Raw genomic sequence first — 26,798 nt, forward strand, 5'->3', positions numbered from 1 at the left:
AAAACCACAAGGACAGAGGAAAAGGGACCAAACCAGGAGCCACAGAATGAGTGACGGGGCTGGGACACTGTGGGGTATTCACTTGGAAAGCCGTCTTACATTAGGTTTTAATAGCCTTAAACACAGTAATGTTTCTGTTTTAGCAGCCCTGTTTTAATGCAGCAATTATTGGTAAGGTGATAATTTAATTATAACAGTATAAGGCAATGACTTAAAATAGGGAAAGGACTAAGGGAAGTATTTATTGCCATATTATTTATAATAATGTAAGACTATGAGCTGCCTGAAAAAAATCTAAAAGACAACAGTTATATAAATTATGGCATGTTGATAGATTATGCCACTATAAAAATTATTGTGAAGTAATATAATAACATTATAGAAAAAGAAAGGTTTATAGTATGTCTGGTAAGAAAATTATACTACAGCCAGATGCCAGTGGTTCATGCCTGTAATCCTAGCTACTCAGGAGGCTGAGATCTGAGGATCACAGTTCAAAGCCAGCCCGGGCAGGAAAGTCTGTGATACTATCTCCAATAAACCACCAGAAAAATGGAAGTGGCGCTGTGGCTCAAGTGGTAGAGCGCTAGCCTTGAGCTGAAGAGCTGAGGGACAGCGCCCAGGCCCAGAGTTCAAGCCCCACAACTGACAAACAAACAAACAAAAAATTAGACTACAAACAAGACTGTGCTCAGCACAGCTGTTGATAACTTAAGTGCACAGGAGATGAGTTACAAGCAGGCATTAAAATGCAACAGAAGATAATTTACTAGGGAGCAGGTTCTGGATACATTTTTTTCCCTCTTAAATTTCTTTTAGTGTTCCCGTAATGCCTGAACATGTAATTGTAAAGATAAAAAGCATGCGCCTCTTCTTTAGGCAGTTTGTGGTGAGCCTGCCTGTCCGGAGCAGATGCCACGAGCAATGCTGTACTGGGTTTACCTTGCTACGATGCCCGAGTTTTGCTGGGGTCCAGGTCTGCTTTCTCCTTGGCGGCCAGGCCAGCTGTTCTTTCCTTGAGAAGCAGACTGGGACTCCTCCGCTTCAGGAAAAACCCATGTGTCTCTTCATCCACAGAGGCGTCTCCACAGCAAGGGTCTCCTCCATATGTCTAGTAAGGGGGCCAGCTTGCCACCAGAACTTTGGAACGAAGGCAGCCTCTCTCTGTCCTCATGAACCTGTGGAGTCAAGAGCAGGGAGTATTGATTATTAATATTAATCTCTATTCCAAGGCAGCTGCCACTGCTCTGCCATTTTGGACCCTAACCCCATCCTCAGACCAACATGAGAGGTAGCAATTATAAGGAGAGGGACAATGGATTGTGATGAGGGGCCCGGGTTCAGTCCCTCTGTCTTCTTTATGCTCTGGGCAACTCTGGGAAATCACTGGTCCTAGCTGGGAAGATTTCCCTCCTCGGTCAAGGGAATGGTAAGAAGCATTTCATGGGGCTGTTTTGAGAACTCCTGGAGAAAACAGATACTCAGCCCTGTGGAAATGGTTGTTAGAAATGGCTTGATCAAAAGCTACTCACATTCTCTCTCAATCTCTCTCTCTCTCTCTCTCTCTCTCTCTCTCTCTCTCTCTCTCTCTCACACACACACACACACACACACACACATACACACACACACACACACACACTTCACAATTTATTTGTGGAAGAAACAGAATGTTTTTCCCTTACACATTTTCTTATAGCCTGGATCTTGCTGTGATTTCTTTTCTTCCCAGAAGTTATTTTCGAAAATTTCTTCCAAAATTCTGTAAGTTTTAGAAGGTGAATCTAAAGAAAAAGTCAATAAACTGTGACCCACAGGCAAAATCCAACCCCCAGCCTGTTTTTATACAGTTTTATAGGAGCAGCACCATGTCCATTTGTCTACACATTGTCCCTGGCTGCTTCCACAGTGGCAGGACAAGTACTTAACACAGAACTCCATGTCCATAAAGCCCCAAATGTTACCTGTCCTTTATAGAAAAGTTTTTTGATTCCTAGTCTAGAAACTTGATTGGCTTTAACTCTTTATATCTATAGTGAAGCAAAATGGGAAGACCCTCCTGAGAAAAATCAGAACGCGGCTGGCACGTAAGAGGTGGAAGGGAAGAAGTTAGCAGTATAAATAATATTCAGCCATTCCAGTGTTTTCTGTGTGATGCTAAGTTATCACCAGCCTCACTTCCTGAGCTTGGGCCCTCCCTTGGAGCTTCTGAGGACTAAAATGTAAGAATGAAGTCATGTCTACACATGCAAAGTAGGAGACAGGAAAATGTCGCTTCAACTCAAATGGCCAGCTAGAATTAGTTACCACGTAGAAGAAAGATATATTCCATTCTTTTCTTAAAACAACCAACAATTGAACAAGTCAATTCTTACTTTGCTCCCACAGTGGATTTTTTTCTCAGTGCAAAGCTCTCTTCTTTGCAGAGTGACGAAGCCCACTAGGCATGATGACCACCTGCCAGGAGCACAGGGCTGTAAGGGTCCAGGAAATGTGAATACCATGATGACAGTCTGCAGGCATTTGTCTCTAAAGGCTTCACTCATTTCCCAGCCCAAGACAGGGGGGATTGAGGAAGACTGAGTAGCTCTGTCTCATGGAACAGGCATCTCAGAGGTTCTAAAAGATCACCTGGATGGCTCCATTTCATTCCTGCTTGTATCTAAACATGTGACAGGGACTGACTCACAGACAAGGCCACAGAGAATGAAAAAGACCTAGTGGGACAAAGGTCAGATGGTCTGTGAGGAGGCAGACAGGCTGCAACCCACGCCAAGCATCTCTGAATGGTGTTTCCAGAGGCCTGGGTGCATAGCGGCTGCCCCTGCCGTTCACATCAGTCTCTGCCAGGGCTGAGCTCCTCCTGTGGGGTAACAGGAAGTGTTACACCGATTCTTCTGACATCCACTCCCAACTTTACCTTGCTTCCATGACAGGGGACAAGCAGCAAAAACAAGGGAACCTTGTTTTTTTTGTTTTGTTTTGTTTTTTTCACTTTTAAGATGATGATAATAATATACTGTTCAGATTGTGTAATGTACACTAAATAAGATAGCAATAAAAATAATGGTTAGCCAGGCACCGGTGGCTCACGTGTGTAATCCTAGCTACTCAGGAGGTTGAGATCTGAGGAGCACAGTTCAAAGCCAGCCCAGACAGGAAAGTCCAAGAGACTCTTATTTCCAATAAACCCACTCAGAATACTGGAAATGGCACTGTGGCTCAAGTGGTAGAGCGCTTGCCTTGAGCTGAAGAGCTAAGGGACAGCACCCAGGCCCAGAGTTCAATTCCCACGACCAACAACAACAACAAAAATGTTTAGAGGAAGTCAAAATCTTTTTTATAGGACCAGGTGTGGTGGCGCATGTCTGTAATCCTAGCTACCCTACAGGCAGAGATAGGAGAATCTCAATCTGAGGCCTCATGGGCAAAAGCAAGATATGCTACCTGAAAAATTAAAAAGCATAAGGACTTGTGGAGCAAGCATGAGGCTCTGAGTCCAATTCACAGTTCTGTCAAAAAAAAATGTTTAAAAAAGACCTGTTCATCATTCTATGAAGCCATCATAACCCTCATCCCAAAACCAGGCAGGGACTCATCAAAGAAAAAGAACTATAGACCCATTTCTTTGATGAACATTGATGCAAAACTTCTCAACAAAATTCTGGCCAATCGACTTCAACAATTCATCCAAAAAATCATACACCACAATCAAACAGGATTCATTTCAGGGTTGCAAAGCTGGTTCAATACACGCAAATCAATTAATATAATTCATCACATCAACAGGAGCAAGGATAAGAACCACATGGTTATCTCAATAGATGCAGAAAAAGCATTTGACAAGATCCAACACCCCTTTATAATGAAGGTTCTGGAAAAATTAGGAATCCAATACAATACAATATAATCCAATACAATAATCAATACAATAAAGGCTGGATATGACAAACCTACAGCCAGCATTATACTTAATGGTGAAAAACTAAAGCAATTTCCTCTTATCTCAGGAACAAGACAAGGATGTCCACTCTCTCCACTTCTCTTCAATCTAGTATTAGAATGCCTAGCTTCAGCAATAAGACAACATGCAAACATAAAGGGGATCCAAATAGGGAAAGAAGAAATAAAACTCTCCCTCTTTGCAGATGACATGATCTTGTGTTTAAAGAATCCCATAGACTCCACTCCCAAATTACTCAAGCTGATTCAAAACTTTGGCAAAGTAGCAGGGTATAAAATTAACCCTCAAAAATCAATGGCTTTTCTGTATGCCAACAATGAGAAAAGTGTGGCTGAAATTAGGAAAGCAACTCCATTCGTAATAGCCCTACAAAAAATAAAATACCTAGGAATGAACTTAACCAAAGAAGTGAAGGACCTCTATGATGAAAACTTTAAAAACTTGAAAAAAGAAATCAAAACAGAACTTAGAAAGTGGCAAAAACTCCCATGCTCCTGGATTGGAAAGATCAACATCGTGAAAATGGCAATACTCCCCAAGTCTATCTACAAATTCAATGCGATACCTATCAATATTCCAACTTCATTCTACAAGGAAATAGAAGAGGCAATCCAAAAATTCATATGGAACAATAAAAGACCCCGAATGGCAAAAACGATCCTCAACAGAAAGAACAGTGCTGGAGGAATATCAATACCAAATTTCAAACTCTACTACAAAGCCATAGTAATCAAAACAACTTAGTACTGGCACAAGAACAGACCTCAGGACTAATGGAATAGAATTGAAAACCCAGAAATGAACCTACAGACCTATAGCCATCTAATCTTCGATAAGGGAGCTAAAACAACAGAATGGAAAAAAGACAGCCTCTTCAGTAAATGGTGCTGGCAAAATTGGTTAACCACTTGTAGAAAACTAAAGCTAGATCCTTATATATCACCCTGCACCAGAATCAACTCCAAATGGATCAAAGACCTCGGAGTCAAAGCAGACACTCTGAAAACATTACAGGATGGAATAGGAGAAACCCTAGGTCTCCTTGGCACAGGCCGAAATTTTCTTAATAGAGACCCAGAAACACAACAAATCAAAGAAAGGTTGGACAAATGGGATTGCATGAAATTGCAGAGCTTCTTCATGGCAAAGGACATAGCTAGCAAGATCAATAGAAAGTCCATGGATTGGGAGAAGATCTTCACTAGTCATACAACAGACAAGGGTCTCATTTCTAAAATATACCTGGAACTCAAAAAATTAAATCCCCCAACAACAAATCCTCAAAGAAACAACTGCCCAATAACGAAGTGGGCTAAAGACTTAAAGAGAAACGTCTCTGAAGAGGGGAAGGGAAGTAGGGGGTAGAATAGGGGAAGGGAGTAGGTGAGAATGTTAACAGAGGTAACATTAATCAAGATGCATCGTATTCATAAACTTTCTTTGTTAAATAGCAACTCCTTTGTAAAAACTACTTAAAGGTAATATTTTTTTTTTTGGGGGGGGGTCCAGTTGTGGGGCCTGAACTCTGGGCCTGGGCGCTCAGCTCTTCAGCTCAAGGCTAGCACTCTACCACTTGAGCCACAGCGCCACTTCCAGCTTTTTTCTTTTTGCTTATGTGGTGCTGAGGAATCGAACCCAGGGCCTCAGGCATGCAAGGCAAAGCACTCTACCACTGAGCCACCTTCCCAGCCCCAAGGTAATGATTTTTTTAAAAAGAAATACACAAAGAAAGAAAAAGAAATTCAGACAATAAATCTTCTGCACAGAAATACTGTGAGACCTGGAGAGGAGAATGATTTTGGAAAAGGCACAACACTTCTAAAGAAACAGCTTTTAATGTGCTAATCTAAATCAAGTAGGAATTGTGGGGAGGGCAGTTTTTACCAATTAAATATAATATAGGACAAAAGCCAAGAAAAAAATATTCACTCTAAAACTCACAGTGACCATGGCTTTTTTCCCAACTCATTGTGGAAGCCATCTCTAATCAAGCTGAGTTACTGTAGCAAGTGCAACAGGGAGTCTCTGGGCCTTCTAATGCTGCAGCCACAGTAATTATGCCGCCCCTGACTTTCCCAGACTCCTTTTGCTTTTCAAGGAACCAAGTACTTTAGAAAGGCAATCACTCAGAAAGGAGAAAACAATCCACTGAGTAATTATAATTTAAAAAAAAAAGCCCAGCTCGAGTGGCTTACATCTGAAATCCTACCTGAGTTCTGAGTTCTGAGGATTGCAGTTCAAAGCCAGCTCAGGCAGGAAAGTCCATGAGACTCTTACCTCCAATGAACCACCAAAAACAAAACAAAACAAAACAAAACAAAACTGGAAATGGTGCTGAGTTCTAACAAACACTACCAGACTAGGGGTGGGGGGAATGAACCTTTCTTATTTTCTTATAAAGATGGGTGGTTCATGCCTGCATCTGCCACATGGGACAAGGACCCACACCATGTCGTGCCAAGATTTAACGGCTATACTTTTCTCAGGCCCAGGCTTCATGTATAGCATTCATGGGACTGCTGTACTGACCCACTGCAAAACTTAACTCCATCCTACATCCCAGGCTGGGCCCCAGGACTTGGGAAAGGGATGGTCAGGCCCTGGGGGAAACTCAGAGACAAATGGCTTGACACTTAGGGATGGATGATGGGGCAGACTTGGTGATGGGGTAATGTCTCCAGTGTGCATTACTTACTTTTCTTTCTTTTTTTTTAAGCTAAAAGCCTAAGAGCCTATTTCTTAAGGTCAAGAAGCGTGTCGCCAGCTGTATCAAAGCTTTTTGCCTTGTCAGATGGTCCAGAGTTGGTCCAGAGCTATACTAGGAGTCTTCTGTTGTCCGTGCACTTCCTGTCTTCCCGGGGGTTTCTCTGCGTCTGGAAGAGCCAGCTGGCAGACACCCAGGAATTCTCATTGGCAGTGGATAAGCCTGGAGTTTGGCAGGCCAACAGGGGCTTGGGCCCTGTCATCCTGAGTTAGGACTGAGAGGAGAGGGGGAGAAGAATCAAGGGGAGCTAGGTTCTGGTCTTTAGTCTTGAGCAACACATTCCTTGATCCCTTAGCCCTAACAGGGCTTTCACGTGGATTGGCTGGATTTGGAAACCTCGCCAATCACAAATGTGAAAAGAACTTCTAAGACTGTGCCGGCATTTACCACAGGCTGTGAAGACCATCATCTCACCAGGGAAAGCAGCGTTGGGTTTTCATGGGACACTCAGGGCTGCTGGATGGCCACCCCTGGCCCTCCAAGAGGTCGCTGCCATCTGTGCTCCTCAGGTTCCTCACCCAAATGCCAGTCCTAACTATCTGAGTTGCAGAATTGCTCAGTTTCCATGGAGAGGAGAAGGGTGGGCAGAAGTAGGGAATGGCTCTGGGAAGAAGTTCACCCTGTCAACAGTAAGAGAACATTAGAGAAGCATCAGCAGCTCTCTCTTTACCTACTCTGTACCACTGGTTTCTACTTAAGCCATGATGTTGGTACATGATGTGTTTTAAGCTTCAGTGATGAATGCAGCTGGGATCTCCCTGGGTCCTGAACAGGCCCTCAGCTAACAGAGGCTGCTAATAAGCAGACAGTCAGGGCTGCAGCCCAGCAAGGAGAAGAATCACCTATGAGCACAATCTGGGAGATTCCTCACTCCAAATCTCCCTTCCCAAATTTCACCATTAGAAAGCTATTTCTCCATTTCTCCTTAATCTATTTCTCCTTAAGTCCTACGGCTCCTTCTCCTACCTCTATTAGCTGAATCTTTCCAGTTTCCTGTGTGAAGGGCCTTTCTCTGTCTACCTATAGCCTCTGTCACCCAGGTGGTGGGTCCCACCCTCAGCCCTGTCTGCACTTACCACCTCTGTGCTCAGCAACCCAAATGTCCATCTCCATCCCTGACTCCTTTCCTTGGACTCCTCCCTCTGCTTTCCAGATACCTCAGCGATCCATAATGACACATCAAACCAACATCTCCTTCAGATGCTCCCTGCCATGACTTATGTATGTAGATCAGTAAGTCCCTTAAGGATACCTGGGTTGAAACTGGATCCCCATTTGAAGGGTTAAGGTGGAAATTTAATTTGATTCTGGGGCCACTGGAGCTGATGGGATTATGATGGGGTTAAGAAGATGCATCTTGCCCTAAGATTTTTCTGGACCATATCAGAACTCTGCAATGAGAAGTACCTCACTGTGGGCCTTTTGCCTGTCACCCCAACCCCAATAATAAGCTAAATAATAGCCCCCAAAGATAGGGAGGTCCTGAATCCTGAACCTGCAAATACTACATTAAAAGAGAAAGAGGAGAAAATCTTTACAGAGGCAAGGAAGTTAAGGAACCTGGTGACAAGATGCTCCCTGGTTCTCTAGGTAGACCCACACACTTCCCACCTAGATCTCACAAGCCACTCCCACTCCAGGGCCTTAGTTGGTTAGGTTCATTCGTGATTCAGACAGGTCTCACTTCGAAAGCAGGGGGGAGGGGTGTGCGCTAACTGAGCCACAGGCATGCACTGCATCCTCACAGAAGCCCTTGTTTGTTAGATCCATACCCCGTCAGCACCACTTGTATGAACCACTCAGGTTGTTGTGTGGGCCGTGGCTGATTTTCATCACCACAGGTATCTCTTCCTCTTCTGACCAGGAGGTTCTAGGAATGATTTCCGAAGGGGTTCTGGGAAATAGATTTCTTCCCTCTTAAGGGAAAGTGTTGGAAAGCGGTGCCTCTGCTGTGCCGGAGCTGTCATTTGACCAGGACCAGAACTAGCTATGGACGCAGCTGACCTTGGGACAGCAGAGTGGAGAGATGGCAGGAGTCCCCTACCCTTCTCTGCCCCTGAACTTCCTCTAAACATCCTGGTGTCATCACCAGAGATGATGCCAATGGCTTGCTGAACATCCCTGCTTCTGGGAAGTTTGTTTCTAAAAGGACCTGGCACAATCAAAAGTCCTGGACCCTTGCTTCCTGCTGCATGCCTCATATCATCCAGGCAGAGCCTCTGCCTTTTGCTTTTCGGTCAGAAGAAGTGATCGATATCAGATATCAGATCTCACAGACAGGGCTGTGAGATAATAAGCAGACAGACAGGGCTGCACCCCAGCAAGGCACAGAAGGAAGAATCACCGACAAGCACATGCTCACAGAAAACCAATTCTACCTCTAACATGCAGCCAGTGGCGGGAAGAACAGGACCTCTGCTTTCCCTGTAAGCAGCAAAGTGGGAGAAAACAGCCTCACAACTAGAGCTGCCTCCAAGAGTGGCTTGAGAAAGTTACTTCAAAACAGCAATGCCTCGGATGTGAAGGGTAAACAAAGGAGGAGGCTGCAATGCTTGGTAGGAAATGTACGCATTATCCTGCCCATGTAATTGTAACTCCTCTGTACAGTATGTTCACAAATAAAATTAAATTAAATTAAAAAAAAAACACAGCAATGCCTCTTTGATGGGCAGTGAAGATCACCCCAGGGAGATGACAGCCAGGAGAGCCTCCGGTGTCACCTTTACCTGGCCTTCATGAGGTAATCCCGCACAGCTAGTGACAGAATTACAAAAGCACATGGGCGAATACCAGGGGATGATGGATCCGGGGACCCCACCTTTGCTGCTGGCTAGCCAAACTGCTCTGAGTGTCCTCGCAGCCCAGGAAATGGCAGCAGTGGTGCCCACTTGGTAGCACTGATGTGAGGATTCAATGCATGGGTGTTACACCTGCTCTTACTTTTAGAGCATGGATGCTTTGAAGAGCACAGATCATGACAGCTCAAGATGATTGAGCAGTGGCATCCTGCAATGGTACCCCAGGCCAGTCTGTCGCCACGCCAGTGCTGTGGCGCTTGGCCAACTGTCTGGACTAAAACTAAAAACTTGAAAGAAAAGATAGCCCAGAGCTGGAAGCCAATGAAGTGAAGCAGGAGAACGCCCCAGCGGGGCACAGAAGAGGACGTCTACCAGCTAGACACTGGCAGGACGCAGCCATCTGCCTTCTGTCTTGTTGGAGCGGTGTTAAAATTCCCATGGAAGCCGGTGGTCATTTCCTGGAATCGTAGGTGGTCAGGCAGCCCTGAGTCTCACCCATCGGTTTAGAAGCCAAGAGCCAGGGGACCAGCAGATGGGCGATACTGACGTTAGAACCCAGGACTCCCGATACCCAAGTCTATGACTCTAATGCTTGAGGGAATCATGACTGTGTTGAGTTTGCCCTGGCAGATCATTTTTCTCTGAATTTATTTGTTTATGTGAACTCAAGTGTCCTTTCAGCAGTCACAGAGAAAAACTGTGGAGGAGGCACAGAAATCCCATTGTCCTCAGCCTCCCTTGGATTCCTATCAACCATCAACACCAGAACTTCCTGTCTGTCTGGTCCCATCCCTCCCTTATATCTGCCACATGCTCTAAGTGTTTTATGGGGTGTTTACTTGTTCTCCATGGCTCTGCATCCCATATATAATTATCAACTCCATAAAGGCAGAGCCGTTAGTCAGGACTGGAAAACCAACCAACAAATTCACCCACATAGAGGTGACAGAACCCTACTAGACTCCTTCCAGTGATGTACAGTGTGAAAAGAGGACCCTCCAGGAAAGGTGAAATGGGCTGAGAAGAAAAAGTAGGATTTGCTGAGACCTCGAAAAGGGCCAGACACTCTGCTGGGTAATTAACACACATTATCCAAGACAATGATCTTGCATAGTAGATCACCTATGACAGGAAAATGCTTAACTCAAAGTAAGGAGTCTCTGGAAGAGATTTGAGATATGGAAGAAATAAACAAAGGAGCTGGGCGATGGTGGCTCACACCTGTAACCCTAGCTACTCAGGAGGCTGAGATCTGAGGATCACAGTTCAAAGCCAGCCTGGCAGGAAAGTCTATGAGACTCTTATCTCCAATGAACCACCAGAAAACCGAAGTGATGCTGTGGCTCAAGTGGTAGAGTACTAGCCTTGAGCTGAAGAGCTCAGGGACAGTGTCCAGGCCCAGCGTTCAAGTCCCATGACCGACAAATAACTAAATCAAAAAAGGTTTTGAGCCTGACATGGAATCTTCTCTTTTTTTTTTTTAGCCATTAGTATTATTTATTGTATGTTATTTGTCTTATAAAGAGATACCTTCACAGCCATCTTTTTAAAACTTCCTTGATTTTAAATATTTTCTTGCCAGCATTCTAGAATGAAGTTTATTTCTAGAGTGTAAATTAAGTATTACAAACTAAATGCTGACTATCTGACAAAATATTAGGGTAACAAAGCAGGGCATATCTAGGACCAATATATCAATTTGGAAGTCATCAGGAATTTGCCAATGAGTAGGTTATGATATGGAATCTTCTTAGCCACTCTTAGCACAATCTGGAGACCCAACTAACTCTGCCATTTAGAGAAGGGGAATGTTTTGATATCACAACTTCTTAGTAATAACCAGAGGAATCATCACTATCCACAGGGCAAGTTTTCAACTGCTGGAAGTTTTGTGCAGCTTTCACATAAGATGTGCACAGAGGGGGCTGGGAAGGTGGCTCAGTGGTAGAGCGCGTGCCTTGCATGCATGGGGCCCTGGGTTCGATTCCTCAGTACCACATAAGCAAAAAAGAAAATAACCAGAAGTGGCGCTGTGGCTCAAGTGGTAGAGCGCTAGCCTTGAGCTGAAGAGCTGAGGGACAGCGCCCAGGCCTAGCGTTCAGGCCCCACGACTGGACACCCCCCCCCAAAAAAAAAAAGATGTGCACAAATGGCTGGAAGATGCTTTGTTAAGACATGGACACAATTCAGCTATCGTCTCTTTTCATCTATACAAGACAAGGGATTTTAAGGATATTATCATCCTGTAGCTTTCTGACAAACCCATGGTAGCTGTGAATATGTCTACACGGAGGACCAAACCTCAGAAAATACTGGAGCCTTGACTCTTGTCAACTAGACTTCACACAATCTGATCTACAGGAAAACCACACAGGTTTTGGTGGAACGGAACATGCAACTGTGCTGCCAGCCTTGACTCGGATCTGGATTGTGATCAAAGGTGGCTCAATTTAGTAATACAGGGATTAGGTTGAGCCAGCTACCTAGCTGTCAAGAAGGCCGTTTAGGGCGAAGTGCCAGAGGAAAACTCCAACAGATGGTGAAAAGAAGACTAGACAATCACTCCCAGGGCAAAACTTAGACCTTAACCAAGAAGATTCCTCACTCTTGAGTAGGAAGACCTATTGCTGTGGGTTTGAGGATTACTGTGTACCAGTGAGTGCTTCTGCCCTCTCATTCTTCCCCCTTTAGAAATAAAAGTGTCCATTCTATCCACCTAGGCCTCTTAGATATGTATGGATCAGACCATTAATCTGGGTCCCTGGGTGTCCAAAACAACAAGCCACTACATTTGAGAAGTCACACTGGAACCTGATATGGATCCTAATAAAGTCCTGGACTTCAAGCATAACATCAGAGTTCCATGAGGATGGGGAAGGGGTACTAGAATGGGTGGAAACATCTTCATATCTGGGACGAATATGCAAATAACTCTGTTCAGAAGATTCACTTTAGTGGGCTAAAAAAAAAAAGAGGATTGCAACCAAAAATCTTATTCCTTCCACTACCTGTGTCATTTTTAACGTTCTTTCGCAGCTTCTCCCATGAATAGCTGAAGTTGATGTCTGTATCCTTGGCTCCTGGCTGGCCTAGTGACATATTTTGACTATGTGTACACTCATCTCTCCTCAGCTGTGAATCCTGACATTACTGTATGACTGCCCATTTGTGCTGCTCTAACAGAATTCTATGGATCGGGTAAGTTAAAAGGACCAGACACTTATTTCTCAAGATTCTCAAGGCTGGAAATCAGGATGGGGGTGCCAGCATTATTAAGGGAGGACTGCTCTCTGCTTCTAAGATACTCTGTCTGACATGCTCTCAAATGGTAGAAGGCAGAAGGGTAAAAGAGGTGAATTCTCTCTGAAGCCTCTTTTACAATGGCATTAATTCACTCATGAGACAGGAGCTTTGGTGATGTCACCACCACTTTTATAAAACCCTACCCTTTAACACCACAACAGAGATCAAATCTCAATATAAAATGTAAACATGCTGATTGAACAATTGAAGACCTGTGGCCTGGTCCATGCCTTTGTCCCAGGTGATATCCAGACAGTGGCAGACATGAGAAGGAGATGATCCTGACCCAGTGAGCTGTCCACCAGCTGACCTTCCAGCTGCCCACTGGTGCAGGAGCAAGCTCAGTTGTGGGAATCCCAGGCAGAACACTCAGATCAGCAACACTGCTCACTTGACCTGCACACAATGAGCAAATAGTAAACAGCTACTATTTTAAGCCACCAGGTTGGCTCAGTGATATTTACACTACAAAAGCTTATCAGTGTATTATGCTTCAGCTTTGTCCTTACTGTTATTCAGCCTATGCATTGAAGCCTTTGTTTTAGTTATGAGATTTCCCTGGTTTGGAGTCTTCTTCCTCACTGCCTATCCCTGCAGTGAGGCTATTCATGTTCTAATAGCCTTCCTTGTCTTTTTTGCCTTCTCCAGTCACACTTGTGAATTCTGCTTCCTTTGTGTTTGGCAAGATACGGTGAGGCAGTAAGGATAAGGTGGTCCCGCTGGTCTAAGGGGCAAATGCAGGCATAGTACTGAATGAAAGATGAAGCAGGTTCTTGGCATCCTAAGTTTCTGGTGCTGGAAGAGATTGGGCCAGATTCATTTTACAAGTGAGAAAAATGAGGTATAGAGGAGAATTAACTTGCTCAAAGTCATATGGAAAGTTAGCAGCAAAGGTGAGAAGAGAATCTAGGTTTTCTTATCTCTGGTTTACCTCTTCCCATTGCCCTGGGTAACATCTCCAGGCCAAAAGATTTTGAAATCTTTGGAGGACCCTTTCTCGCTTGGTGTTGCTACTAGCTTCCAAATCCCCAGTGCCCAAACCCACGTGTACTACCCACTTTCCAGCTGTCTGACCTTCCTGACTGATCTCCTCACTTTCCCCTTGGAATCCCTCCTCCAAGGTTTTCCAGTTGCCTGGCCTGGCTCACAAGGCTCAGCTCAGACATTCTTCTGCAGCCAACTTCCTCTTCTGGGTTTTCCTCCTATCTATTCTCTCTACTAGGATCATTTGGAATGTTCTGAGACATAAAGCAAGTCACATCATTCTCCTCCTTGGATGTGAAGTGATTTGTGATGCATGAAGATAAGGTTTGCATAGCTTCTCACAATGAGTAAAAGGCCCTGCTCCATGCTTACTGTTTTGGCCTTCTTCACCCCCTCTCATCCTCCATCCTGTCTCTATAAACTCGAGCCACAACCGTCATCACTCCCCAAACGTGTGCCTGGCAGCATACGTCTCCCTGGTTTCAAACACCTCCTTCCCTATGATCCAGGCAAGGAACATCTGTATCTCATCTGTGTTCCCTGAAATCCATTTAGCAGCCCCCTGAGAGTCCCTGGATCTATTTGTTGGAAAGGAAAATGTGCCTAGACCACCATATAGCATCATCTCATCTCGAGCTGCCTACATAGCCAACTGCCTTGCTAGTCCATGGATTGCTCAGACGGACAGCTTCTCCTCATCTCCGAATCCTCTAGTGCTTAGTAAAATGCCTGACACATAATAGGGGCTTTTAATTACTATGCAAATGAGTAGATGAGTAAGTGCATGAATGAGTAAACCGATGGCCTTGTGGTGCAGCTGGATTTGTCAAATGTGAATTTCCTGTTCGCAAAATGAAAAACGAACCCTCTGGGGTCAGGAGTGACACTGAGGTCTCTCGCTTATCTGCACAATGCCTGGCACAGGGCTGCCAGCACTCAAGGGCTTGGAAAAGGCTCATCCATGGCTGACTTCCTGGCTGACTTCCTTACTGTCCATGCCTCAGTTTCTGTAAGAGACAGGCGTGTTCTTTTTTTTTTTTTTTTTGTCGGTCGTGGGGCTTGAACTCTGGGCCTGGGCGCTGTCCCTCAGCTCTTCAGCTCAAGGAGAGCGCTCTACCACTTGAGCTACAGCGCCACTTCCGGTTTTCTGGTGCTTTATTGGAGATAGGAGTCTCACGGTCTCTCCTGCCCGGGCTGGCTTTGAACCGCGATCCTCAGATCTCAGCCTCCTGAGTAGCTAGGATTACAGGCGTGAGCCACCAGCGGACAGGCGTGTTCTTTATGGCTTCTTTTCCCATCCTTCACCCCTAGCCAGTCAAGCCTAGACTACTGCAAAATCACTTTTTAAAAAGTAATATGAAGCAAAAGATAGAATTCTTTTGTCCTTAACCATCAGGGTGGCCTGACTGCTTGAAGGCAAGAGTGAAGCGAGCCCCTTCCTAGAGGAGATCCTGAAAGGGGGCGGCAGGGAGAGAGCTTGAAGGACAGGAGGGGCAGGGCTGTGCATCAGACCCTGACATGTGTCTCAGATGCGGACCCTGCCCTTGAAAACTTCTAGTTCATTAGTGGAGCAAAGACACATATTAGGATGCCAGTAGGTGACATGATTCAGGTAATATTTTGTTAGTCTTTACTATATGCTAGTAGATTGGGTGTTGAGGCATACATACATGAATAACATATCAAAGAAACTATTAAATGAGGGAAGAGGAAAAGGGATTCTTTAAGCTGGAAATAGGGTATTATCAGAAAGGGCCTGAGAAACCTTGAAAAAGAGCCAAAAATCTGGCAACGAGCAGTGGGGTCATTCTAAATGAAGTTAGAGAAAAACTTCTCTATTAGTGCAATAAGAGCATTTGATAAAATTCAGCACTCTTTAAACACCTTAACAACCTGGAGTAGAAATTATAAAGAAACTTCCTGACAAAGACCTATTCTAAGAACTTAGGGAAATGTCATAACTAATGATGTGAAACACTGAGAGCATTCCCTTTAAAATCAGGAGCAAGTTGAGGACATCTGCCAGTACCAACTTTTACTCTACACTCAGCTGAGAGCTGTTTGTTGTGCAGAAAATTAAAGAAGAAAGAAGGTGTGTAGAACATAAAGGAAGAAACATTATCATTGTTTACAATGATGAATCTATCTGCATAGGAAATCCTAAAGAACTTTCAGATAAATCATTAAAATTGCTAAGTCAATAAGGTTGGTCAGTCTCAGTCAAAATTAATCACATCATATATGATTATACATCATGTAGAAAATAACACTCTTGAGATGAAATTTACCATAGCAACAAGATAGTATCACTAGGGGAAAAAATAAATGAAAGAAACAAAATCTCTCCATAGAGAAAAACTATTTTAAAAAAAACTTAAAATCTAAGAATCTAGAGACATAAACCATATCTTTGGCCAGAAGGTACAATATCATAAGCATGTCAACTCGCCTCCATTTGATGCAGAAACTCAATGCAATTCCAATAAAATTCAATAGAGTTTTTCATCAATATTGACAAGGTGATTCTAAGAATATACATGGAAGAACCAAAGGAAGAGAATGGTCTGAAGAAGAAAAAACAGCTGAGGGGACTTGTCCTCCAAATGCAAATATAGTTGTAGTAGTTGCAGCAGTGTGGCAGTGGTGCTGACAGACAGACCTGTGGCACAGTATGGAGAGACAGCATATGCATACCTGATCATTCATGAGAAGAGACTTAAGACACATGGGTGTGTGGCTTCACCACACCGCTCCATTTCCTGTAGCCCCTACAATAATGTCTTCATTAAATTCTCTTCAGTTACAATGCTTCTGGCCAGCATCTTGACTAATAGAGCAGCTTTGTAGACAGGTGAGGGAAAGAAAGGCTACTGAGTGAAGGGTGCCATGGTACTAGTTGCCCATATAAAACACTTCAATTTCTCACATTGTGCACAGAAATCACCTCCTTAGGCCTCAGTAAGAAGAAAACACTTTGCAGACAAGATACATAGAAGGCAAATTATAAAGGAGAAAAAAATCAGTTAAGATCCACCATACTGATATTAAGAACTTCCACTGAAAGGCAATGTAAAAGAGATTTAAAAAAGACAATCCCAAGAGATTGGAGAAAATATCTGTAAAAACTTGACACCAACAAATTGCTGTTATCTTAGAAGTGTGAGGTCCAATAATGTAACTATTAGATGTGAGCTTTTTCAATTAAAACTAAAAATGCAGTTTGGCTGTACACACTGGTCACATCTTAAGAACTCAATAGTCACATGAGGCTAGTCACTACCTATTGGGCTGTGCAGATAGAGACATTTTTGTCACTACAGAAACTTCTACTGAGAAGCCTGATCTAAAATAGATTAAAAACAAAAATCAGAGGAATCACTGAGAAAAAGACAATTTGCTTGTGAGACTAGACCACAGCATGCTCAAATTAGACATTGTCTCTGGGGGTGGGGAGGGGCATGTCAGGACAAGATCAGCATCGGAAGCAGTAGACTCATTCTTCCCACATGTGGAGGCATGGCTAGTGAGGGCCATGTATGCCTCCCAGGTAGCTGGCATTCAAGGTGTGGGCCACTGCACCTGTAATTACATCCAATGAGACACCTGCCTGTTGAGCACAGTACAAGCTCTCAACCCTTGCTGGGAGACGGGACACTGTCACCCCCAATTCCTGCTTCATGGTGATTTTCAGTGGCACTCTCTTACATCATGACAATACCAAAAACCCAGCTTTGCAAAGTCATGGCATCATATCGAAGAAGGTAGTCATCTGCTCATTCCTTTACATGAGGTTGAATAGCTATGGAGCATTGCTTGCTATCCTTTCAAAATCATTAAATGAGACACTGGGCCCTGTGAGTTCCCAGAGCATGCTGGTACTAGGTGCCATAGTGGGAAGAAGGGAGTGATCTATAGAGTTTCACCTTAGCTGGGGCCATTTAACACCAGACAAAAATGCAAGGATCTGTAAGAATGAAAGGCAGTGGACCGAGAGGTCTTTAAGAGCATTGCTTAATTTCTCTGAGATTCCCTTTCCTTGTCGGTAAGATGGACCTAACCACAACTCTCCTGCCTACCTTAAGGATTCTTGCAGCTTCCAAAGAGACCAAGGGCTTTGAGATGGCTTGTGACCTGCAAAGCGTGGCATAAAGGTTGGCATTGTAGTCACTGTGCTCTCTCCTCAGAGGCAACTGGAGACTCTTCCTCACCCATGGTCGGACTACCAGCACCTTGCTGCCGCAGGGGACCATGGGATTCTGAATAATGCTCAAAGTACAAGTGCTATCTGCTATTTTCTCACTTCTCAAAGAGCAGGTACTATATCAAAGGTGAATTTAGACAAGTTTCAGGGCCCAGCAAGATCACTGGGGGACCGAAGGGAACAGCCCTGAATGAAGAACAAACACCTCCACTCTTCTGAAACCTTCCAAGTATCATGGCCACCGCACGGGGCTTCCTCCTTGACTGCTCATGTTTCCTATCAAATATGAATGAAGAGGAGGCTGACTATATTGTAAAATTAATAATGTAGGATGGTAGCAGCCAAAGCCATTCATACTTGTAATTGCTTCTGCAACCATTTTCATGAAAGCAATCTCATGTTTGTCAAGAACCAGGAATGAGAGCTCTTCCTCAGCTATTAATAGGTGCAACTACAAAATAGAGTTGTACTTTCCTGTACAAAAATAAATGTATTCTGTAACTATCTGTGTCTGATGTCTAGGGAACAAAATTATTTTTCCCAGATTAAGTCCAGTTCATTCTCTTTAAGGAGAATAACCTTGCATTCTTCTGCTGCATTTCTTAGACTTGTTTTCACTGAAGAACTCGAATCATGTCATACGAAGGACATTTGTTGTACAATCCCTTGCAGTCATCATAGAACGTCTGCAAAGGTGCTGGAAAGGAGGGATGGACATAGTATATGAGGGGTCTACAGGTCTGCCACACTGCATTGTGACACCAAGCTCATGCTCATTAGGTTCACAGTAAGGCTGATTTCGGCTCTGGAAGGAGGGAGGGAACTGAATGCATCTGATCAAGAGAGTAAGCAGAAAGTGAATGGGAGAGCATGAGTCAAGCAGGATTGAGTCTCCAAGCATCTCTATGAGATAATGAGAGACTCATCTGAGTAGAAAAGATGGATGAAACTCCAGTGCTCTTTGCTAGAGACTCCAGATCATAGAACAAGCACCATGACTCTCTTCATGCAGTAAGTCATGCACATCAGGAGCTCAGAACCCTGCCTGGAACTTCAAATATACAAATTCTGTGTAGTAATAATAACCAGTATTCTACCAAGTATTTTCTATATTAAATTTTAGCTTGTTAAGGAGAAGAAAGAATTCTTTAAAAAAAAACTATTTAGTCTTAACACATAGTGGGTGGCCCATACATTGCTATTGCTATAATTTATCTCATACATACTCCATCACTTAATATGCCCAATGATTCTATGATAGAAGTGTTGCCACTTACTTCATTTCATAGCCATGGAAACGTAATCAGAAAGGGTAGATAATGTCCCAGATCCTAATCAGCCTAAGACAGAAGTAGTCATAGAATTAGAATCTCGACCCCCATCTAAATTCTACACCCTGATGAATGCCTAAGAGCTATGTGCAGAGTCTAAATAACTAAAGAAAGTCAGGACTCCAAGTCTGTGGCCTTGGTCTCCAGTGAAGACCCTTGGCCTGAGAAGGCCAGGCAAGGCTATTCCCTCTGGGCTCTCAGTCCTGAAGGATGAAGCCCTCCTTCATCCGTAGGGAATCCTTAAAAGCCCAGCTTTCTGCCTCCCCTTCCCTGTCTCTGGCTGAGTCACACTTGCTGGCTTGTATCCATCATGATCAGAATGGCTTTGTGGACTATTTGTACCCTGACTCACTTGAGGCAATAGGAAAGCAAGGAAACTTGGTTGACCTGATTTATTCCTCATCCTTTCACATCAATGACAAGAAAAATGTTCAGGGTAAAATTCATGTGAAGTATCTTAGAATTTGGGGAAGAACTATTACTCTAGTGAGAAAGCCTATATTCAGGAAGCAGGCCTAGTCTGAGGCCTAGGCCTCACCATGAAAGCGAGGTTCTAACTATAGGCTGTAGGATCACACCCCAAAGTTGGCTTTAATGTTTGATGAGGAAATCTGGCATTATCATGATTGGCTTAGGCCAATCAGGATTTACCCTGAGAACTGGAATGAGTGATCATTCCTGCCCAGGCAGGGTTTAGGGGGGATAGCAATGAAACAAAATGAAGAGAAAGGAGAGGAATTTCCCTAAATTACTAATAGTGTTTCTTTAAAAGTTTAGTTATTCTGACCTGGGCACAAGTGGCTCATGTCTAGCTACTCAAGAGGCTGAGATCTGAGGATCACAGTTCAAAGCCAGCCTAGGTTAGAAAGTCCCTGAGACTCTTATCTCCAATTAAACACTAAAAAGCCACAAGTGCAGCTGTGGCTCAAGTGGTAGAATGCTACCTTAAGCAAAAAATCTCAGAGACAGCAGCCAGGCCTTGAGTTCAAGGTCCAGGACAGTCAGAAACAAAAAAAAAAAGTTTAATTTTTATTCAGTCTGCTTGCTGATCCTATCATGTAAACATTAAAATTATTATAAAAGCAATATGGCAGCATGGACAGAAAGTTCTTCAATTAAATAAGATGGTAAAACAGAACATAAATGCATACAAAATGTCTCTATATGGACCACACTGGAAGATCATCAATGGTGAGAATAAGACAGACTTCAGTTTTCAACACCCTACTGTATTCTGTATTATTATCCAGGGTTTAAAAATGTCAATGCAATGACATGGATACAGAAAAGTCAACAGATATCTATTGGCTGCCCTTAAGTATGGTTGAGATACTAAAATATAAGTGGAGTTCATGAATACCTGAGTAAGGTCAGGGCTGAGAGGTTCTTCTGAGATCCAGGTGCTATGTTGGAGGAAATGATTACTTGCTGTAAAAGTCTGAGCATCTAAGCAACTCGCTAAACACAAGGGTTTCTTCTCTTTTAACAATGTCAAAAATGTAAAGAGTACATTTTGAGTGGATGGCCAATCATTAAATATAGCCTTCTTGGTGTGTGTGTGTGTGTGTGTGTGTGTGTGTGTGTGTGTGTGTGTGTGTGTGTGTGTGTGTGTGTGTGTGTGTGTGTGTGTGTGTGTGTGTGTGTGTGTGTGTGTGTGTGTGTGTGTGTGTGTGTGTGTGTGTGTGTGTGTGTGTGTGTGTGTGTGTGTGTGTGTGTTACTGGGAATTGAACCCAGGGCCTCTGCACTCTCCAATGGAGCCTGTCCCTTCCTGTAGCCTTTCATTTGTAGTTTGTTTTTAAGATTTTGCTAATTTCACTTGGGCTGACCTCAAATTTATTATCTTCTTGCCTCTGCTCCCCAAGTAGCTGGGACACATGTAAGTACCACCATGCCATGCCTAGCCAGAATTCACCCTTGAAGCTTCAAGAAAACAAGAAAACATAGGGCATTAACTTTCAGAGCAACTAAGAAAGAAGCTACAGGGAGAAGTTTATATGCTACTCATTGAAAAGATAAACTGGTTTCAAAACCATGGAATCTAAAGTCTCAAGGGAAGACACTTTGCCTGTAGGTGTTAGTTGGTCACAGAGAAGCTTCTTATCTGGAAAACTCTATGTAGGAAGACCTCAGGATGAATAACTGCTGATTTTTATGTACCAATAGTTTGTAATTTCTCCTCAATAACCCCTGTTATCTATGGAGAGGGAAAGCACCAGTCTAAAACTGTGGTGTTCTCAACTGATTGCCTCCATCTGGACACAGGCTTAGGAAGGCTTCAGGAGTGGAAGATGGTTGGCTATTAGAAAGAATATCCACACTCAGGAAGTCCTGCTATCTGACACTCCTCTTAACAGCCTTGATTCCCTCTTACCAGGAACACTACAATCAGCTGTGTATAACAAGTAATCTCAAAATGACAGCACCAATGACATATTATTTAGTACTAGGTCCAGAGCTAGGTGAGGAAATTCAGCGCTCAATGACCTCTTTCTTCCTCTGTCTGTCTTCTGTCTTTAGTCTAGAGCTTTCCTTTCAGACTTGTCCTCTCATCATTCATGGTACAAAGGTAACAGCCAGATTATGGCCTCACGTTCAGATACAGTGATGTCCACAAGAAGAAAAAGTGTTCTTTCCTTATGTCTGTTTCATTTTGACAGTTACAAAGGCTTTTCCTGAAACACTTAGCATTTTACAACTCCTTAACCATAACTGCACCAAATGCTCCTAAACTAATTACCAGCAAAGGAAATAAGATTGGCATTTTGTAAGGAAGCATGACCATGAGAAGGGTAGATTCACCAGACAGAAGGAGAAGAATTCTATTAGAAAGACAAAGGAAATGTAGTAGGGCATTCATTTAGGGATGCTATACTTAAATATCCTATGTTTTTGGGGGGGGGGTGTTGAAGCTAGGCTTGAATTCAGGACTCTCTGCACATGTTTGGGTCTTTCTGCTCAAAACTAGTGCCTTATCACTTGAGCCACACTTCTACTTCTGGTTTTTTGATGGGTAATTAGAGATATGAATCTTGAGGTGGCTTTCTTTTTTCTTTTTCTTCCCTAAGTTCAAGAGTCTCACAGAGCTGGGTGCTGGTGGCTCATGCCTGTAATCCTAGCTGCTCCAGAGGCTGAGATCTGAGGATCACGGTTTGAAGCTAGTCTGGGCAAGAAAGTCCATGAGACTCTAATCTCCAATTAAACACCAGAAAACCGGAATTGGGAGCTGTGGCTCAAAGTGGTAGAGCACTAGTCTTGAGCAAAAAAGCTCAGGGACAATGCCCAGGCCCTGAGTTCAAGCCACACAACTGACAAAAATAAAAAAAGAAGTCTCATGGACTTTCCTGCCCAGGGCTGGCTTTGAACCAGCCCTGAGTATCTAGGATTATAGGCATGAGTCACTAGTGGCCAGCCCATCTTCTTGATAGTACTCTTTTCCCCTACAACAAACAAACATGGCCCTGACCTCCCTCACATTTAGGCTCCAAGCACCTGCCGCCACCTGAATGAAGTGTCTTGCAAATTGGCCTAAGTATTAAGAAACTTTCTTCCAGATAGGTTTTATGTGGAGAGCATCAGCACTTGTGTGGAGTCTCCTGGGAACTCCTCCCACAGTCAGGTCTGTGTCTCACATCACTATCATACTTGCCATTGTCTGTTTCCTATTTTAATTGATTATATGTCTTCTGTCTTCTCCAAACAAGGCCACAAGCTTCCAGGGGACAGACATTATGTTCTCTCCTCACAGTATTCAGTCTCTGCTTAGCACATTGTACTTGCTCTGCTCATTCAGTTGAAACCACCAGAGCTTTGCGTCAAATAGCTAAGATCTAAGTACCCACATAGTATATCCAAGTGCAACTCTTCAAGGCCAATGCTTGGACACCCAGATAAACAATGAATAGTCCAATGGAGCATGAGGAACTTGCCAAGCTAGGTGGGAGGCTGTGCACTCCACCTGTATGAAAGAAAAGCTCCATTCTGGATATGTTAATCAGTAGCAGAAAGGGTCACATAGCCATGGTGAACATCCTGCGCAGCATCTACCCAACCCCAAGCCCAAGAGGCCTGAGTCATCTCACCGCAATGTGCAGGAATTAGGCCAATTTCTTAGCTTTGACTTCATCATTAACACAAATAGGCTCTTGCCCACTCTTATTTGGTGAGTGATGACCTGAGTAGAGTAATGTTTTTGTCTTTGGGTCTTCCAGACCTTTGGTTCCAGATTCTCTCCCTGAGTGCCTGTGAAGACAGCTCTTGTCTTTCCGTTGCTACTTCTGTAACCATCGTCTGTAACCTCTCTGTGGATTTCAAAGTGCCAGCAGGCCTCCTCTCAGTCACCTGGCTGGTTTCACTCACCCTAAACACTCCAGCTTGTCAGTGTCCTCTGAATGCAGAGGCCAAAGAAAACCAGAGCCTGGCAGTAGTTTGAGCAGTAGAGGCAGATGTTATTTGGGACCTACTGCAACAGAGGACAAGAGCAAGATCTCAGAACTCATGGAGAAACCTTAAGCCTGAGAGCTGGGCTCTGTTTCAAGTATAACAAAGATAAGTGGAAATGTATAGCCAACATCAAGCTGAAGGGTCAGAGGACAGAAAGTTATTCAGAGCAAACCTCCTTGAAAGGGTAAGTTCCAGCTCACCTGACTCTATGAGCTCATGGAAGGCAGACCAGACAATCAGACTCCAGGACCGAGGGGTGAGGAACACGATCACATCTCAGGGGTAGTGAGTGAAGCCTCACTAAACTGACCTAGTAGTAGATTCCTGTTAAAACTGGGTGATGCACAGAAGAACACAGAAGCCAAAAGGCCTGGATGAGAAGAGTGTCCGCACAAGCCAGACAGAGGTTTGGTGAGAGATGGCATCTGGCTGAAGCAGAAAAAAAAGGGAGATTTTCTCCATCCTGGTTAGGTACTTAAGTGTACACAAATTGCATATTGTTTAAGATACTACCAAAATGAACTCAGACATTGAACTCACTGGTTTAGAAAGCGCAGGGACTTCAAAGTCAAACAGACAAGGTTCAAATCCCAGTCATTGATTAGCACACTGTGTCACTTTGGTCAGGTCATATGTATGTTCTGACCTTCTGGTTCCTCATTTCTAAAACAACAAACATGAAATTGATCTCCTAGGGTCAAACATAAACTATAAATGGAGGCCCAGGACGTATGACCAGTGACAAATGAAAATGTAAAACTGGTTGTTTTCTACACACTTCAGTTTTGTACCAACCACACAAGTGGGAAATCCAAGTAAGACAGCGAACCACTCTCAGCTCTCAGCTTATCCCAGTGCTTCACAACCACAATGGAAATCACCTAGGGAGTATCCAAACATGATTATCTCCCAGACTAATCACAGACCAATGAAGTCAGGATCTTGGGGACATAAAGAGCTGATATCTATGTTTTATAAAATACAGGTCTGTGAACCACAGAACTAGCCCAGTCTCCCCATTTTTCAGGAGAGGAAACTGAGGCCCAGAGAGATGAGTGGATTTTCTGTTGTGCTTTTCATATTTGACTTGCATTTAGGGCCATCAGAACAAGTCCTTGTGGACTTCAGAATTGACCCATGTCTATATCCCTTCCAGTCCACATGTTCACTTGCCTTGTCTTGTATACCTTCACCAGGCCCTGACTGTCATTAGGTTGACACCAGCAAGGATGAGCTTTGCTCCATCCCTTGCTCAGGTCCTGTGGACACAACTCCCAGCCTGTGGCTGCTGCAGACATTCTCAGATGAGCCATTTGTGCCGCCTCTGTACCAGCCTCTGGAGAGGCTCCTGGAAGAGTGGCTCCAGCAGTGGGGGGGGGGGGGGGGAGTGGAGGGGAGGAAGTGCTGGGTACCAAGAGAGCTAGGTCAGCTCTCTGCTGCAGAAGCTGTGTCTTCTCATCCTGCCCTTTCCCCAGAGGAGATAGTAGGGGAGAGCTGAAAATGCAGACCCCTTGTTCCAGGGTTCCGCTGTGAGCACTCCAAGAAGGGCCAGCATTACTCCAGAGCAAGTTCCTTGAGGGAGGGGGGCAGGGTCCTGCTATCCCCTTCAAGGGCATGACCCAGGAAGCTGGCTTTCTGCCTGTAGGCTCCATCTCTTACGGGTTCCACCATTTCTCAACAGTATCAGGCAGGGGCCTAAGCCTTAAAAGATGGACCTTTGGGAAACATGCCAGATCCAGAGGAGCAGAACGCTGAGGGCTGGTTAGGAAGTCTGCACAAATCTATAGTCTGTTTCTGTTGCTTGGGTCTGGAAGCATGGTAGTTCAGTGAGACTGGCTGGCAGGAGGGGAGAGTAAGGCCAAATAGGAACCATGTAGATGAGCTGCCGTCATGGTCAAATCATGGCTGAGCTGACAAAAACAAACGCATGCCTCTCGCGAGCAGCCTCCAGCCTCGCCTACGCCAGCACAGCGACACACTTTATGACAGAGCTGCACGGGCAGTGCTGGGAGAGGTCTGGGGAGGAAGGATGATGGAAGCCACAGGAGCCGTGGGTTCCGGGTCCTGCCCCGTGCCGACAAAGAGAAGGTAAGGCAACACAGGGCAGCACTGTCCTACACCTGACACCTTCAGGGCCGGAAAATTGCTACTCCTTCACTACACCTTCCAAATTTCATATAAATTCTGCTTGAAAACCAACCCTAACTGGAACCACACAGAGAAGGGAACTATGGGAAATACAAGTCCAACTTGCCTAAGTTGACTTAGTCAAAACCACCTCCCTTCTTCCCACAGACAAAAGCAGGAAGCCAAGGGAATGACACTCTTGAGTTGGAAATTAGATAGGAGATTGCTGTGGCAGGCTTTTTGTGGGAGACCCTTCCCCAGGATCTCAGTCCCAAACCTGCCCACTCTAGACTTCTGTCACCACCGTCTCACAGGCTGCCATCTTTGGCAGCGCATGAATACTTAACTCTGGCTGCAATTCCAGTAATTACAGCTTAAGGTTCTGCTCCCAGCTTCCACAGCCCTTCCCTTGACTAGCACCTTCCTCCTTCCATCTTTCTATCCACATTTTCAAAATGACTCAAGGTTCACACCTTGACCTTTCAAGGCATGGACCCCCTTTCCAGTATCCTTGCCAAATGTCATCCGTTTACAATCATCAGAACTCTCCACTACCTACTGATAGCAACCTGCTGATATCAAAGGGGCCTGCCTAATTTTGAATGGAAATACATTAGTTATATAGTGGTAAAATATCTTTCCCTCTGGCTTCCACCTATTGGCCCAAATTTAACCAAGTGTCACACAGGAAAAAAGATCAAATTCCCCATGTATAGCAGTTAATAGCATCAGAATTGAAACAGACAAACCTGGGTTTGAATGTTAGCCTGGTCTTTCCAGCTTGTGACTTGGCTCTTTACCCATTTACTTCTGCATCCAGTGGTGGCTCTTGTCTTTGGAATGAGCCACATAGAAGACCAGTTTCCACATCTATAAAACGGAAAA

General features: G+C 44.2%; 1 long non-coding RNA gene across 1 annotated transcript; it reads right to left on the reverse strand.

Annotated features, from left to right (window-relative positions):
• Positions 1 to 817: 817 nt before the first annotated feature.
• Positions 818 to 26,798, reverse strand: LOC138824562 (uncharacterized). The gene is made up of 3 exons (XR_011371134.1): positions 26,663 to 26,798; positions 1,686 to 1,784; positions 818 to 1,178 (listed from the first exon to the last, which is right to left on the reverse strand). It is a non-coding gene; the product is annotated as an uncharacterized lncRNA (long non-coding RNA).

This window comes from Dipodomys merriami, unplaced genomic scaffold (genome assembly GCF_024711535.1).
Source record: "Dipodomys merriami isolate MVZ:Mamm:240054 unplaced genomic scaffold, mDipMer1.0.p SCAF_13, whole genome shotgun sequence".
Lineage (NCBI taxonomy): Eukaryota > Metazoa > Chordata > Mammalia > Rodentia > Heteromyidae > Dipodomys > Dipodomys merriami.